This window comes from Balaenoptera physalus (genome assembly GCF_965194825.1).
Source record: "Balaenoptera physalus genome assembly, chromosome: 9".
NCBI classification, from domain to species: Eukaryota; Metazoa; Chordata; class Mammalia; order Artiodactyla; family Balaenopteridae; genus Balaenoptera; species Balaenoptera physalus.
In genome coordinates, this window is record NC_138888.1 from 34,477,304 (window position 1) to 34,491,577 (window position 14,274).

Below are 14,274 nucleotides of genomic sequence, written 5' to 3' on the forward strand. Positions count from 1 at the left end.
GCGTCTAGACCTCAAATTTTTTCAGAAGGGCCTAAGGCACTGTCTGGCAAATGAGTGTTCAATGAATAGTAGTTCTTTGTTTTTTCTATCTCATGTTTGCCCTCATGTTCATAAGTTTGGTTGGACTATGTATGTTGAACGGGTGGGTGGGTCTGAGGTAGTGGTTGAGAGCTTTGTATAGAGACACGAATAAAGACACCCAGGCATTGTTCTATTCCTGGGGATAACATGAGTTACTCAAGAGATTCCTGAAATCCTGAAAGGTCATTATAACTGTTTCTTGTCAACATACTGGAGGCCTTTGCTGAGAGCTGTAGGAAGCCTCACTGAAGCCATGACCTTTCTTGATGGGACTCTGATAGGAAATGAAGAATGTATTGAATGCCTATGTATTGAATCCATGTTAGAAGAGTTCACATGTTATCACGTGACTCCCTCAAATCAGCCCTGTGTTTCAAAGAATGAAGAAGGGACGTGGGAGGCTCATATAACATTCTCAGAGTCACAGAGTAAATGATGACCCAGGATCCCAGCCCAGGTGGGTCAAGGCTGAATTATAAACCTAATCATGGCTATTTTTGGTTTGTATGTTTTACATATATATGTGCCCACATGTTTTTATTCTTTGTTTTTATTATAGATGTGAAAAAAATATATAAATAAAGGAGAGATTTTTGATCCCATGAAACACAAGTTTTAAATGATACAGCAGTTAATAGGTTTTGGTGAAGTAATAAACGATAGAGAAATAAGAGAAAGAACATAAAATAGTTCATATTTTATTGACTGACCTAGTGACTTCCATTCTTGTAAATTGGTTTAAGAAATGCATTACATTTTTGCCTGTTCAAAGATGCATTTATGGCATGTAGATGAATGAAAGACTTTCCTCCTTTTCCCATTAGTTTGTACAGACTCGTCAGTGATATTGATTTGTTATTTTCTGGGTGTGCATTAATATGTGGATATGTTGTTTCTGCTTGTTCCTGAAAATCTAAATATCAAGAGTAGCATTTAATTAGCTGTACTTTTATAAGATTAATAACATAATAGCCAATCTCATAATAAGTAATAAAATGTTTCATTGTAATATTGGTTGATAATCTCTAGAACAGAGTGAGATCTAATATTCGAGTGGATTGCTTAGCAATTTTCCCCCCAAATTACACTCTTCTATATGCCTTCATATTCTACTTCAATTTCATGTTTTCACTTACATCCACAGGCAAGCCCTGTTGGTTAAACAAACTTGGAAATGCTTGGAAATGTTGTTCCTAAGAAGCACATAAAAGCTTTTGAGTTGAGACTTGGTTTAGTACAAGATTGTTTTATTTCTGGCACCCTGTATGCCTTGCCTGAATCCTTCCCTGTGGCATCGTTGTATACTTAGTTGAGTAATCACTACCCTGGTCTTCCGGTGACCAGATCTTCCGGTAGTGATCTGCTGGTGAGCTAGAATCATGATTCTAGAGAGACCTTACAGATATTATGGTCCAGTGATTTAATTTTATGGAAGAAAGAATTGTGGCCCGGAGACACTGACCCAGTATCACCTGTAAGTGGCATAACCAGGATTAGAACCCGGGCCTGATTTCTAAAACCAGTGTTCTTTAGCTCATACCTAACTGTGTAGGCCTTTGAGTGTATTCAAGTTTTGGCTTGTAGGAGAGCATAGTATTTAATTTTTCTCAGCTTCATTTTTAGTATCTGTAGGGCATGACTGTTAATAACCGTCCTACCTACCTTGCATCTCTTTTCTGTGAAGAAAATAAAAGAAAGTAGTGCATTAAGATACTATAGTGTTGTGGTTCTTAATAACGATGACTTGCATATTTAGAGCACTTTATAGCCCTTCACATTTGCTGTTAATCTGTGATGGAGAAAAGATGCCCACATAGAAATAGCAGGACAGCATATATCACCACTGTGTGGCATCATTGTTTAAAAGAGCAGGTTGTTTTTCTATAAAGGAAAGGTTATTTTTTAAATCTTGGTTTTCTTGTTAGCAGTGGATACCTAGCATGCTACTCTAAATACCTTAAGCTATATCAAACCAGTTTGATGAGAGGTTTCAGGAAACCACTGGCCATTATTTTCATACTTTGGACAGATTTCATAATTTTTGGTCATTTTCAGTTATTAAAATCCAGGTCAGCCCAGTTTAAATTTACATGCTCTAATTTTGCCTTTCCTCCACTCACTGTCACCTAGACTTGCAGTTGAGCTTTTGAAGGAGAGAAGTCAGTATACAGCTGACTGTTTCTTTTGTCTTTTTGCCAGGACTGGGTTTGGAAGCAGACATAAAGGGAGCAGAGGTCTTCTTCCTTAACTGGACCTATGTCAGATGTGGGAGGAACCCCTGATTTCACTCTGAGTTTGCTTCTTTTATGGCTTTTCGCTTTGCTTCAGAGCTCCTCTGATGGGTGTGGGCTTTCCTCATAGCTGCCATAGGGATGATTTACTTGACATGGTATTCTGCTGCACACCAGCCCCCTCTATCCTCAAGGACTCCCTTGGAAAGAGGCTACTATGTCCCTCCCAAACCTTTACCAATGGTCCACCACTCTGACCTTTCCAGGTGGGGTGGCCCCTCACTTAGCTGCTGCCTGTGGAGACCTGGAGCTCCCAGTACCATCTCCCTTTCTTTCCACAGTCTCCATGTAGAGACAGGCGAACTGCCCCCATGTCCGCAGGACAGCAAGGAAACTCCCCTGTACCTTCCAGACACATTAGTGCTGTGCAAGAGCTGGCTTGTACTGACTCACAAAAGCTGATTGTTAAATTTTTAGGAATTTTGTTATCTTGCTGTTAACATAGCCATTACTAATTACATTATATAAGTGAATAATCAAATAAATTATATTAAAAACAAAGTAATAAATATTTAAAACTGATCACTTCCTAGTTAATTTACTGCATTTTATTATCTATACTCTTGATGTTGTTTGCATCTGTTGTCTTTTTATGGTGGAAAATACTATATAATAGCAAGCTACTGCACGTCTCTTCCCACTCTGCATTCAGTAACTTCTCATTTGTAGCTTGAAATTGGCCATGGTGGGAGTATTTTCGCCACTGAAATAACAAGTGCCACAAACCAGGATCTGTCTCTCCCCTGCTTCCCAGTAGGTTGTTGAACATTTACCAGCATACCACTGGGCTCACTGCATTATGGTCCCTTCTGAGCCTACCGCTGTAGGCCACCACAGCAAGTGTCTCTCCGTTAACAATCTCCTCTTCATTCTTATGTGATTTTTACCAAATTCTTCCAAGGGCTTTCTCAGGAAGCATTTTTCTGGGAGCCAGTTGCCTTCTCACAGGTACTCCCAGTCCTGATGAGTGATTCTTTTAGAACTTCCTTCTACTTGGCCTTGGAAAGGTTCCGGTGGGGTAAGGTTCCCTGCTTCCCCTCCCTCACAGAGGTAGGGGTGCCCATCATGGACAATAATGTATTTCTCTCCCTTGTCAGATCAGCTGGCTGTCAAGTTAGTGGGCTGTGTAGGGCTGGACCTGCCATTGTTCAGCAAACCCTGAAGGAAGATAGGTTCTAACTGTTTATGAATTATCTAGAATGTCAAGTATACTTAGAACATTTTTTGCCTTTGGTTATGTACGGCAGTTTCAAATTCTTGCAAAAAAGAAGTACCAGTTAATCTGCTATTATAAAAAGACTAAAAGAGCCAGAATATTTTATATATTTTAGTTATTTAACAAAGTAGACTTTTCATGTCGATGTTTCATATTGACATGTAAACTAATAAAAGTAAAATGTAGATATTTCTGTTGTCTAAGGCTCTGCTCTTAAACTGATTTTCTAAAGCAACTGACAGTTTAGATGATTTTGGGTAAAGTGTCTATTACTCTCTCCCCTCTTCTCTGCCCCACCACCCTCCATAGCCTGTAGGTGGGGATAGTTTAAGATTTACCTTTTTAAAAGAAAACTTAAATAAACACTCTCATTTCTCTTCCTTGGGAAGTTAGTATTCTCTTTGTATGTGGAGAGTTTAACACTTTTCAAAGAATTCACTCCTACAAAAAAAAGGGTCCAAAAATTTAGGATTGTAAGACACATATTGATGATCAACATTTGTATTTTAACTTAAGACTCAATCTGATTCCCTTAAGATAAAAATCTCCTTTTAAGAGAGTATAGTTTATAATACATTTTCACTGCATAAACTTACTTGGTTTCAAAAATTTAATCTTGAGTTTGTCTCACACTGTTTGAATCTAGGGAGAAAGCATGTTGGAAATTGGACATTAAATTGGTGTATCAACAATTTTGTGTTGTAGTATAACTTTCACCCATGCTGCTTATTTTGTCGTCCGTAAAATTGGGATGAAATCCAAACTTGGAAAGTAATATCTGACTGTAATAGCAAACCATACAGCACTGCATGATCCATATAAAGCACCCTTGACCTGTTTTGTCATTTGTACACATGGAGAGACTTTTCTCAGGCTGAGTAGCTACTGGTGTTGGATTCTAGATTTCATCATGTTACTCTTGCTTGTTTGGTGCCATTAAATAATTAGTCCACCATGTAAGGGCTCAACTCAAAGCTTTCCGTAAGAGTAGAGCCTATTCTTGATTCTTATGGAATTTAGATTGCTCTTATATGAAAATTTACTGTGACACTCCATTTATGTCTTTTTTACTTTTGACTTCACTATCCTTAATATACCTCCTAAATGCTATTCTCCAAATTTGTTGAAATGCATATTTCAGAGCTCTACTGTCCAATGAGGTAGTGACTAGGTAGATGTGATTATTTAAATTTAATGAAAGCTAAAAATGGCAACATAGTGCCCATCAATAGATGAATGGATGAAGAATCTGTGGTATAGACATATATTGGAATATTACTCAGCCATAAAAAAGAATGACACCTTGCCATTTCTGACAACATAGATGGACCTAGAGGGTATTATGCTAAGTGAAATAAAGCAGACATAGAAAGACGAATACTGTATTCACTTATATATGGATTCTACAAAACAAAACAAATGAACAAATACAACCAAAGATAAATACAGTCATAGATACAGAGAACAAACAGGTGGTTGCCAGAGGGGATGGGAAGGATTAGAGAAATAGGTGAGGGAATTAAGAGGTACAAACTTACAATTACAAAACAAATGAGTCATGGCGATGAAATGTACAGTGTGGGAAATATAGTTAATGATAATGTAATATCTTTGTATGGTGAAAGATGGTAACTAGACTTATCTTGGTGATCATTTTGTAATGTATAGAAATATCGAATCACTTTTTTGTGCACCAGGAACTAACATAGTATTGTGGGTCAATTGTACTTCAAAAACAAACAAACAAACTCATAGAAAAAGAGATCATATTTGTGGTTACCAGAGGCGTGGGGGTGGGAGAATTGGATGAAGATGGTCAAAAGGTACAAATTTCCAGTAACAAGATAAATAGGTACTTAGGAATGTAATGTAAAACATGGTAAATATAGTTAACACTGCTGTATGTTATATATAAAAGCTTTGAAGAGAGTAAATCCTAGGAGTTCTCATCACAAGGAAAAAATATTTTTTTCTTTTTCTTTTCTTTTTTTTAATCGATATGGCATGATGGATGTTCACTAAACTTATTGTGGTAATCATTTCATGATTCATTTAACTCAAGCCATTATGCTGTACATCTTAAACATATACAGTGCTGTATATCAGTTATATCTCAGTAAAACTGGAAGGTTAAGAAGTTAAATCAAATACTCCTTTGTTTAAAAAAGAAAAATATATTTACTCAGCCACGCATTTCAAGAGCTGAATGCCTACATGTTGCTGGGCCACAATGTAGGATGAATAGAGAACGTTTCCACGTGGCACACAGTTCTGTTGGATGGTATTGCTCTAGACTCTGCATCTCCCTTATGTAGTACCTGTCCTTTAGTAACTGTAGACATGCGGCTAGATTGTATTGTATTTTAAACATTTTGCTAATTCAAAAATTGGGAAAAAATGTATCTTATAAAGAAAGTATAATAAAAATAAACCTATGATAAAGACAGCATAGTGTTTTACCTGTTAAAATAACTTAAGGACCAGCTTGGAAAATTAACTGTTATTTGTTTTTTGTAACATTATTTTTCCCCTCTAGAAACATCATCTTCAAATTTCAAATCCATACAACCCATTGAAAAGTCTCTGTGAATATTGATTTCTGTTTTTATATCTTTGATCATATGAGCCAAAGGATATAAATCAGTGAATCGTCTAATATGTTGAAAAAGAAATTGAAGTTTTGTTTTGAATTTCTAATTTTAAGCATTGGGTTTGATATAGAGTAAAAAAGCTATGACAAGATGGAATTTATATTTGTGCAGGTAAAATGAAAAATGAAGTTCAGAGCTGGATAGAGTGACAGATCAAGTTGGGTATAAAAGAAATTATGGCTAAACAGGTTCAGGATGAAAAATTGATTAGAGACCTCAGCCTGTAACTAATGAGAGAAGTGGAAAAGCTAAGAGATTGCAAATCAGTTTTGTAATTTAGGTTAATATTTTGTTTTTCAGATTTTAAAGGGGAACTATACCATTAAATGTTAAGCTTTTAAAGGAGTGTTTCTTAGGTGCCTTTAGAGTAACTTGTTATGACATCCTATTTTTTTTTTCTGTAAAATCTTCTAATGTATTTGAAATTTCAGTGACAGCATACTCTAATACTGGACTTGAGCTAAAAATGAAGTTTGTTGAAAATAATTTTTTAAAATAGTGGTTATATAAATCTTTAATTGCTTAAGAGATTAATAAACTGCTTTCAGAAATGGACATTACACAAGTATCTCCAAGGAGAGTGTTCCCATCTCTCCAACTCAAATTAGAAAAGCAGTACACTACAGCCCTATGACTGGCTGGCCTCCCTAACTCTCTCACTTCCTTTTTTCCTACCTGAAGATGTGTGTATGGAAGGCATACCACATGCCACTTGCTATGCTGGACATTGAGGCTGGCAAAGACAAGGACCATTTTCTCCATTTCATAGGCCATACCCATAGTTAATACCATCGTCACCCTTTCCTCGAGTAACTGCAGTGGTCCCCTTAATATTGCTTCTGCTTCTGGCTCTTACTCTCCCACAAAATACTTACCCCACAGTTGTCACAATCAGTTTCTTTAGATCATAATTCGGATTAAGTCTCTCCTCTGCTATAAGCCTGTTCTACTACATTTAGAATAAAATCTGATCTCTTTTTTAAAAAATGGATTTTAAAATATATTTTTGAGGAAGCCATGTCATCAAAAATGTAGTTCAGAGAATGATAATATAATCTATGGGCCTAAAAAAGATTTTCTAAATTACGTCAGTAATATATTGATAAATTATAAAAATTCAAATACAGAAGTTGAAAAAATAAAAAAGTGAAACTCCTCCATATTATTTCACCCCTTCTACCCAACACCTCCCTCGAGGTAACTACCATTGGTTGGGTCTATATGCTTTAAGACTTTTTTCTATGAAATTACAGTCATGATTTTACCTTCTCAGAGATTTCCCTGATCACATGTCTCATCCTCTGTTCTTTGTCACCATAACATATGTTCACTTATTGTCTTTCTTCTATATTAGAATGTTTTTTATGAAGGCACCAAATTTTTCCATGTTGTTCATCTCTTGTTCATTTTTAGGTGTTAATAGATAGCTATTAAACATTCAAATGCATATGCTATGCTAAAAGGGTCAGTAGACAATGAAGCCAGTATTTTAATTCCATATTTATCTCCTTTACTTTCCCATTGCCTTGGATTTCTCAATTATCTCTAGTATTAGCATGGGCACTTCAGGAAAAGGGAAAGGAAAATATAAAATCAAGACTTAGCTGGGAATTCCCTGGCGGCCCAGTGGTTAAGATTCTGCACTCTCACTGCCAAGGGCCCAGGTTCAGTCCCTGGTTGGGGAACTAAAATCCCACAAGCTGTGAGGCCAAAAAAAAAAAAAAACCCACTAATCTATTAGCCAATTAAACCATGCATGATTAACTCTGTGGTATCATTGTATGTGTAAAATATTTTGATCTTTTAAGCATAATCATATCTATTGCCTTGCTTGATTTAGCATTATGCAGTGATCTTATTAAAGACATTTGAAGGGATTTCCCATAACCTTTATCCTTTTGCAGAAGAAAATAGGTACAAACAGTATAGATACAGCTAAACTAGTGTCTTTTAAAAATGAAGAAAACTGAGGTGTAAGAAAAAAGGAAATCATTTTATTTCCTGTAAATTCCTCCTGGTGCATCTCCTCAAAATATCATATTTAAGTAATTCTTAGTGGTCCTAATTCATTTCTGAATAAAAAATACATTCTGGCTATTTTTCTTTCTGCCAAGCTTTTCACCAGTAAAGTTTAGGTCTATTTACAATTCAGAGAGCCCTCTGATTTTTGAGAGTCCAGAGTTTGAATTAGTTCAGTAAATCGTTGGTTTTTTGGTGACATACAATATAGGGAAAATTAAAGATGAATTTTCACCCCTCTCCTATCTATGAAAACTGGATTTAACATAGAGTGAAAGGAATAAAAACTTTGCATTTTATTACATGAACTTCACTTACTGTTTTATAAATCTCAGAGTGAAGGCAACGTTTATGACATTATTTTCAGTCTCATATTAAATTTAAGTAAAGCCTCTAAGATTATTTACTTTAAACACTGGTGTTTTGGTAGTAAAATTTTGGATTAATAAAACAAACAAACAAACCACACACGTTTTCCTGGAGATATAATAATACATACTTGCTCTCTTCATAAATATGTATATGAATATAGGGATAAAAATCTTCTCACATTGTTGTACATGTGTGCAATAGATATTTCTTGATTGGCTGAGTGATATCCAAGCATGTTTAGGTGTAATTTTAGATGTTTAGTTCCTTCTGATGAGATTCCAGTCCTTCATTCTAGTTATTGCTGCCAGTGTCCTTTTTTAGGTGCAAATCAGTCACATTAGGTACTTCTTTCTTTCTGGTGACTATCAAATATTACTCACTGCAGACATTTTTTTGATGGATAAATGAGTAGCCAATTGTTTAAACTTTATAAAATTAGTATTTTATACAGGCATTCGTGTATTTTAATTTTAGCTGGGTATCTGAAAAAGAAAACCCATGAGTCCAACCATGAATTGATTTTCCATGCAAAGAGAAAGATACTGAAGCAAGAAGACAGGTTCTTAGAACCAACTCTTCCATTACTAATTGTAGGACCAAGACAAAGACTTCTAGCTCTGTTTCTTTATCTCTAAACCAAGGTAGATCAGTTCAGATGCATGGTTCTCAGACTTTAGCCTGCATCAGAATGAACTGGAGAGACTTTGTGGATGAGGCCTAAGTATTTTGCATTTCTAACAAGTCCCCAGATGTTGTTGATGCTGGACCATTGGCCTGGCCTCTCCAAGGTATTTTTGCAACCTTCAGCATATATATGATTTGCTAATATATTAATGTCTGTGCAGAACCAGGGCAAAGTTTAAGAAGGTTAAATATCTTCTGAAGTCTCTGGAAAAGGCCTTTGATTTTTAAAAATTTCTAATCTACTTCTAGATTCATTTGAGTGACTCTTTCAGGTCACCTAAATCGCTTTAGGTTGGTTTCTATTGTTTATGCTGTTCATTAAAGAACATAGTTGGTCATTACAGTGTCTGTCACATTCCCTCACCTATAACTAAATCCTGTGAAAAAAATTAAGGCTTTTCCTCCCTTCTCATTCCCTTTTCACAGTAAAGATAGAGCTTATCTTTCACTATCTATCTTTGAAGGCCAATTTTATTCCATTCTTTTTGTCTGCTGTGGGTAACAAAAATGGTTTATGAACCAATCACATTTTTTATATAGTTTTAGGCTTTTGTAATTATACAAAGAGTTCCAATGATTTCTTTCTCATCAGTATTGTTATTTCTAAAATTCTCTGCCTCAGATAACCCATTTTTTGATTTCCAGATACCCTGAGGGGTTATGAGTATTCTTCAAAAAAATTATTGATTTTATAATATAGAAAGGGATGTCCATTTTCCTTTTTTGATTGAGATTTCAGACTTCAGTACTAGCTAACTTCAGATCTCTGAGTATTCTAGATAAAAACTTTTTGTCTTAAAATTTTATCAAGAAAGATTCTTAAAGTATGACTGTGTCTTTCACTGATGTATGACACATGATTATTTTATTAACTATGTCACCGAATATTTTAGTTGATATTCTATAAAGAATTAAATGAAGGGTTTCCCTGGTGGCGCAGTGGTTGAGAATCTGCCTGCCAATGCAGGGGACACGGGTTCGAGCCCTGGTCTGGGAAGATCCCACATGCCTCTGAGCAGCTAGGCCCGTGAGCCACAACTACTGAGCCTGTGCGTCTGGAGCCTGTGCTCCGCAATAGGAGAGGCCGCGATAGTGAGAGGCCCGCGTGGCGCGATGAAGAGTGGCCCCCGCTTGCCGCAGCTAGAGAAAGCCCTCGCACAGAAACAAAGACCCAACACAGCCATAAATAAATAAATAAATAAATAATAAATAAAAATAAAGGAATTCTTTTTTTTTAAAAAAAGAATTAAATGAAATGTATACTTTTAGTTAATTAAGCTCAGAATTTTTAAATAAAAAAGTCAAGGCAGATATGTGTCTGCACATTTCTGTGTATGCACCCATTTTTCAGCAGTGCTGGGATGTCTAGTATTATTCTAGTGCTAGGATTTCTTCTAAAGTTTCCCACTAATATCTTAAATTATATAATAGCTAGTTATATCTGTACTATTTAATCCTTAGAGCCAAAGATATCACTGTTCTTGCCCATTTACCTGCAAAATAAAATGGGAAAAAAATTTATGGAGTTATTTATCCCTATGTTCAACTAAGTACACAAATTGGTTACACTGATTAACTTTGTGTAAAAATCTCTCCCTTCCCTAACCGTAACCTGTTTTTTCAAGAGGGAAAGGTTACTTGTAGTACTTTTGAAATTACTTAATTCTTAAGCCAATATGATGAAAATAAAGAGTTCTTTTTTTACACGTGGTTTTAACAAAACAATTACTTATTAATATGTTTGCATTTGTGATGTGAGGGCTCAGGTTTAGCATTCAGTTGAACTTTGCCTTGATGTAGTCTGATCTGGTTATACTACCTGTTGAATGGTATTTAATTACCTGGTTCACGTAAAACTTGCTTTTCTCTATAATATAAATGCATACTACCAACAGATTTTGTATGTTGATAGCTTTTTAGTGTGATAGTACGTATAGGTTGCTCTGCTCATTTTAATTTTCTTAATTGAGCTCCATGAGTATAGATTAAAGCTCTTGAGAGTCACTTATATTTGGTGAGAAAAAGACTTACTGTGTTAGTTTGAAAGAATTTTTTTTCAGATATAGTTGTGCAAGTGAAGTGATCTACTTCTGCTATGTGTGAGATTGGACTGTTGGTGCTAAAATTTAAAAGGTTCTGCCTGTGGATTGCAGGAAGACAAATGGCACATCTCTAGAAGCAAGGAAAAATAGTGCTGTAATTCAGTGTCATGTTGATAGAAATAGCAACCTTAACCAGTCATCTTTTATTTCTGGCTCAGACAACTAACTATAAAATATAACCCAGATGGTGGAGCTATGATAGCAAAGATACAGAAATGACATTTTGCTGATGAATTTGCTACCCTTTGCTTCTCCACTTTCAGTTTTATACCAGATCTTTTATGATGTAAGTTGTTTGCTTATGTATTTAAGGACAGACCCATAGGATGAAAAATGTGATGAATGGCATTTTTAGATCTTGGATTATTTTAGTTAACTTTTGTTTCATCTCCCTCTTCTAATTGCCTTTTTGACTTTTTCTCTCTTATTGCTAAATTCATACTCTAACATAAATTAGGCTGTGCCATGAATAATAAGTCCTACTTCAATTTATTTCTGATACATATTTAAAGGCATTTCGAATATAATATTATGCTCAGTCTGTCTGCCTGTCTTGGAATTGGGTATTCTAAAGAATGAAGGGAGTTGGACACATTATACTGTGGTCTCTAGTCTCAGCTGGCTTCACCATAGTAGGCCTCCAGTTGAGATAAAAAAGGTTTCATGAAAGGGTAGTTTAGTGATGCCGGTGTAGGATTGTTTAAAATGTTTTTTGCATTAGAGATTAAGAATGGGTAAGGTAGTGGGTGTGTTACTGCAGTACTAAAGAGGTAAGAGAGGAGCTTCAAGATGGCGGAAGAGTAAGAAGTGGAGATCACCTTCTTCCCCACAAATACATCAGAAATACATCTACATGTCGAACAACTCCTACAGAACACCTACTGAACGCTGGCAGAAGAACTCAGACCTCCCAAAAGGCAAGAAACTCCCCACGTACCTAGGTTAGGGCAAAAGAAAAAAGAAAAAACAGAGACAAAAGAATAGGGACGGGACCTGCACCAGTGGGAGGGAGCTGTGAAGGAGGAAAGGTTTCCAAACACTAGGAAGCCCCTTCACGGGTGGCGGAGGTGGGGGAAGCTTCGGAGCCACGGAGGAGAACACAGCAACAGGGGTGCAGAGGGCAAAAAGCAGAGAGATTCCCGCACAGAGGATCGGTGCTGACCAGCACTCACCAGCCTGAGAGGCCTGTCTGCTCACCCGCCGGTATGGGTTGGGGCTGGGAGCTGAGGCTCGGGCTTCGGAGGTCAGATCTAAGGGAGAGGACTGGGGTTGGCTGTGTGAACACAGCCTGAAGGGGGCTAGTGTGGCGCAGCTAGCTGGGAGGGAGTCCGGGAAAAAATCTGGAGCTGCCTAAGAGGCAAGAGACCACTGTTGCTGGGTGCGCAAGGAGAGGGGATTCAGAGCACCACCGAAACAAGCTCCAGAGATGGGTGCGAGCTGCAGCTATCAGTGTGGACCCCAGAGATGGGCATGAAACACTAAGGCTGCTGCTGCAGCCATCAAGAAGCCTGTGTGCAAGCACAGGTCACTATCCACACCTCCCCTCCAGAGAGCGTGTGCAGCCCGCCACTGCCAGGGTCCTGTGATCCAGGGACAAATTCCCTGGGAGAACGCATGGCACGCCTCAGGCTGTTGCAATGTCACGCTGGCCTCTGCCGCCGCAGGCTCGCCCCGCACTCCATACCCCTCCCTCCCCCCGGCCTGAGTGAGCCAGAGCCCCGTAATCAGCTGCTCCTTTAACCCTGTCCTGTCTGAGTGAAGAACAGACACCCTCAGGTGACCTACACACAAAGGCAGGGCCAAATCCAAAGCTGAACCCCAGGAGCTGTGCGAACAAAGAAGAGAAAGGGAAATCTCTCCCAGCAGCCTCAGGAGCGGTGGAATAAATCTTCACAATCAACTTGATGTACCCTGCATCTGTGGAATACCTGAATACATAAGGAATCATCCCAAATTGAGGCGGTGGACTTTGGAAGCAATGATATATATATTTCTTTCCTTTTTCTCTTTTTGTGAGTATGTATGTGTATGCTTCTGTGTGTGATTTTGTCTGTATAGCTTTGCTTTTACCTTTTGTCCTAGGGTTCTGTCTGTACTTTTTTTTTTTTTTAGTATAAGTTTTAGAACTTGTTATCATTGGTGGATTTGTTTTTGTTTTGGTTGCTCTCTTCTTTCTTTCTTTTTTTTTATTACTTAAAATATTTTTTTAATTTTTAATAATTATTTTTAATTTTTACTTTAATAACTTTATTTTATTTTAGTTTTTGTTTGTTTCTTTCTTTTTTTCTTCCTCTTATTCTGAGCCGTGTGGATGAAAGGGTCTTGGTGCTCCAGCCAGGCATCAGGCCTGTGCCTCTGAGGTGGGAGAGACGAGTTCAGGATATTGGTCCACCAGAGACCTCCCAGTTCCATGTAATATCAAATGGCAAAAGCTCTCCCAGAGATCTCCATCTCAACGCCAAGACCCCACTCGACTCAACAACCAGCAAGATACATGCTGGACACCCTATGCCAAACAACTAGAAAGACAGGAACACAACCCCACCCATTAGCAGAGAGGCTGCCTAAAATCATAATAAGGCCACAGACACCCCAAAACACACCACCGGACACGGACCTGCCCACCAGGAAGACAAGATCCAGCCTCATCCACCAGAACACAGGCACTAGTCCCCTCCACCAGGAACCCTACACAACCCACTGAACCAACCTTAGACACTGGGGGCAGACATCAAAAACAACGGGAACTACAAACCTGTAGCCTGCAAAAAGGAAACCCCAAACACAGTAAGTTAAGTAAAATGTGAAGACAGAGAGTCACACAGCAGATGAAGGAGCAGGGTAAAAACTCACCAGAC

The 14,274-nt window shown here is 37.6% G+C and overlaps 1 protein-coding gene across 6 annotated transcripts in view; it reads left to right on the plus strand.

The window, feature by feature from the left end:
* The window catches only part of PTPRK (protein tyrosine phosphatase receptor type K), a 574,209-nt gene that overhangs the window by 265,455 nt on the left and 294,480 nt on the right, over positions 1 to 14,274 (plus strand). The gene's annotated exons all lie outside the window — the stretch shown is intronic.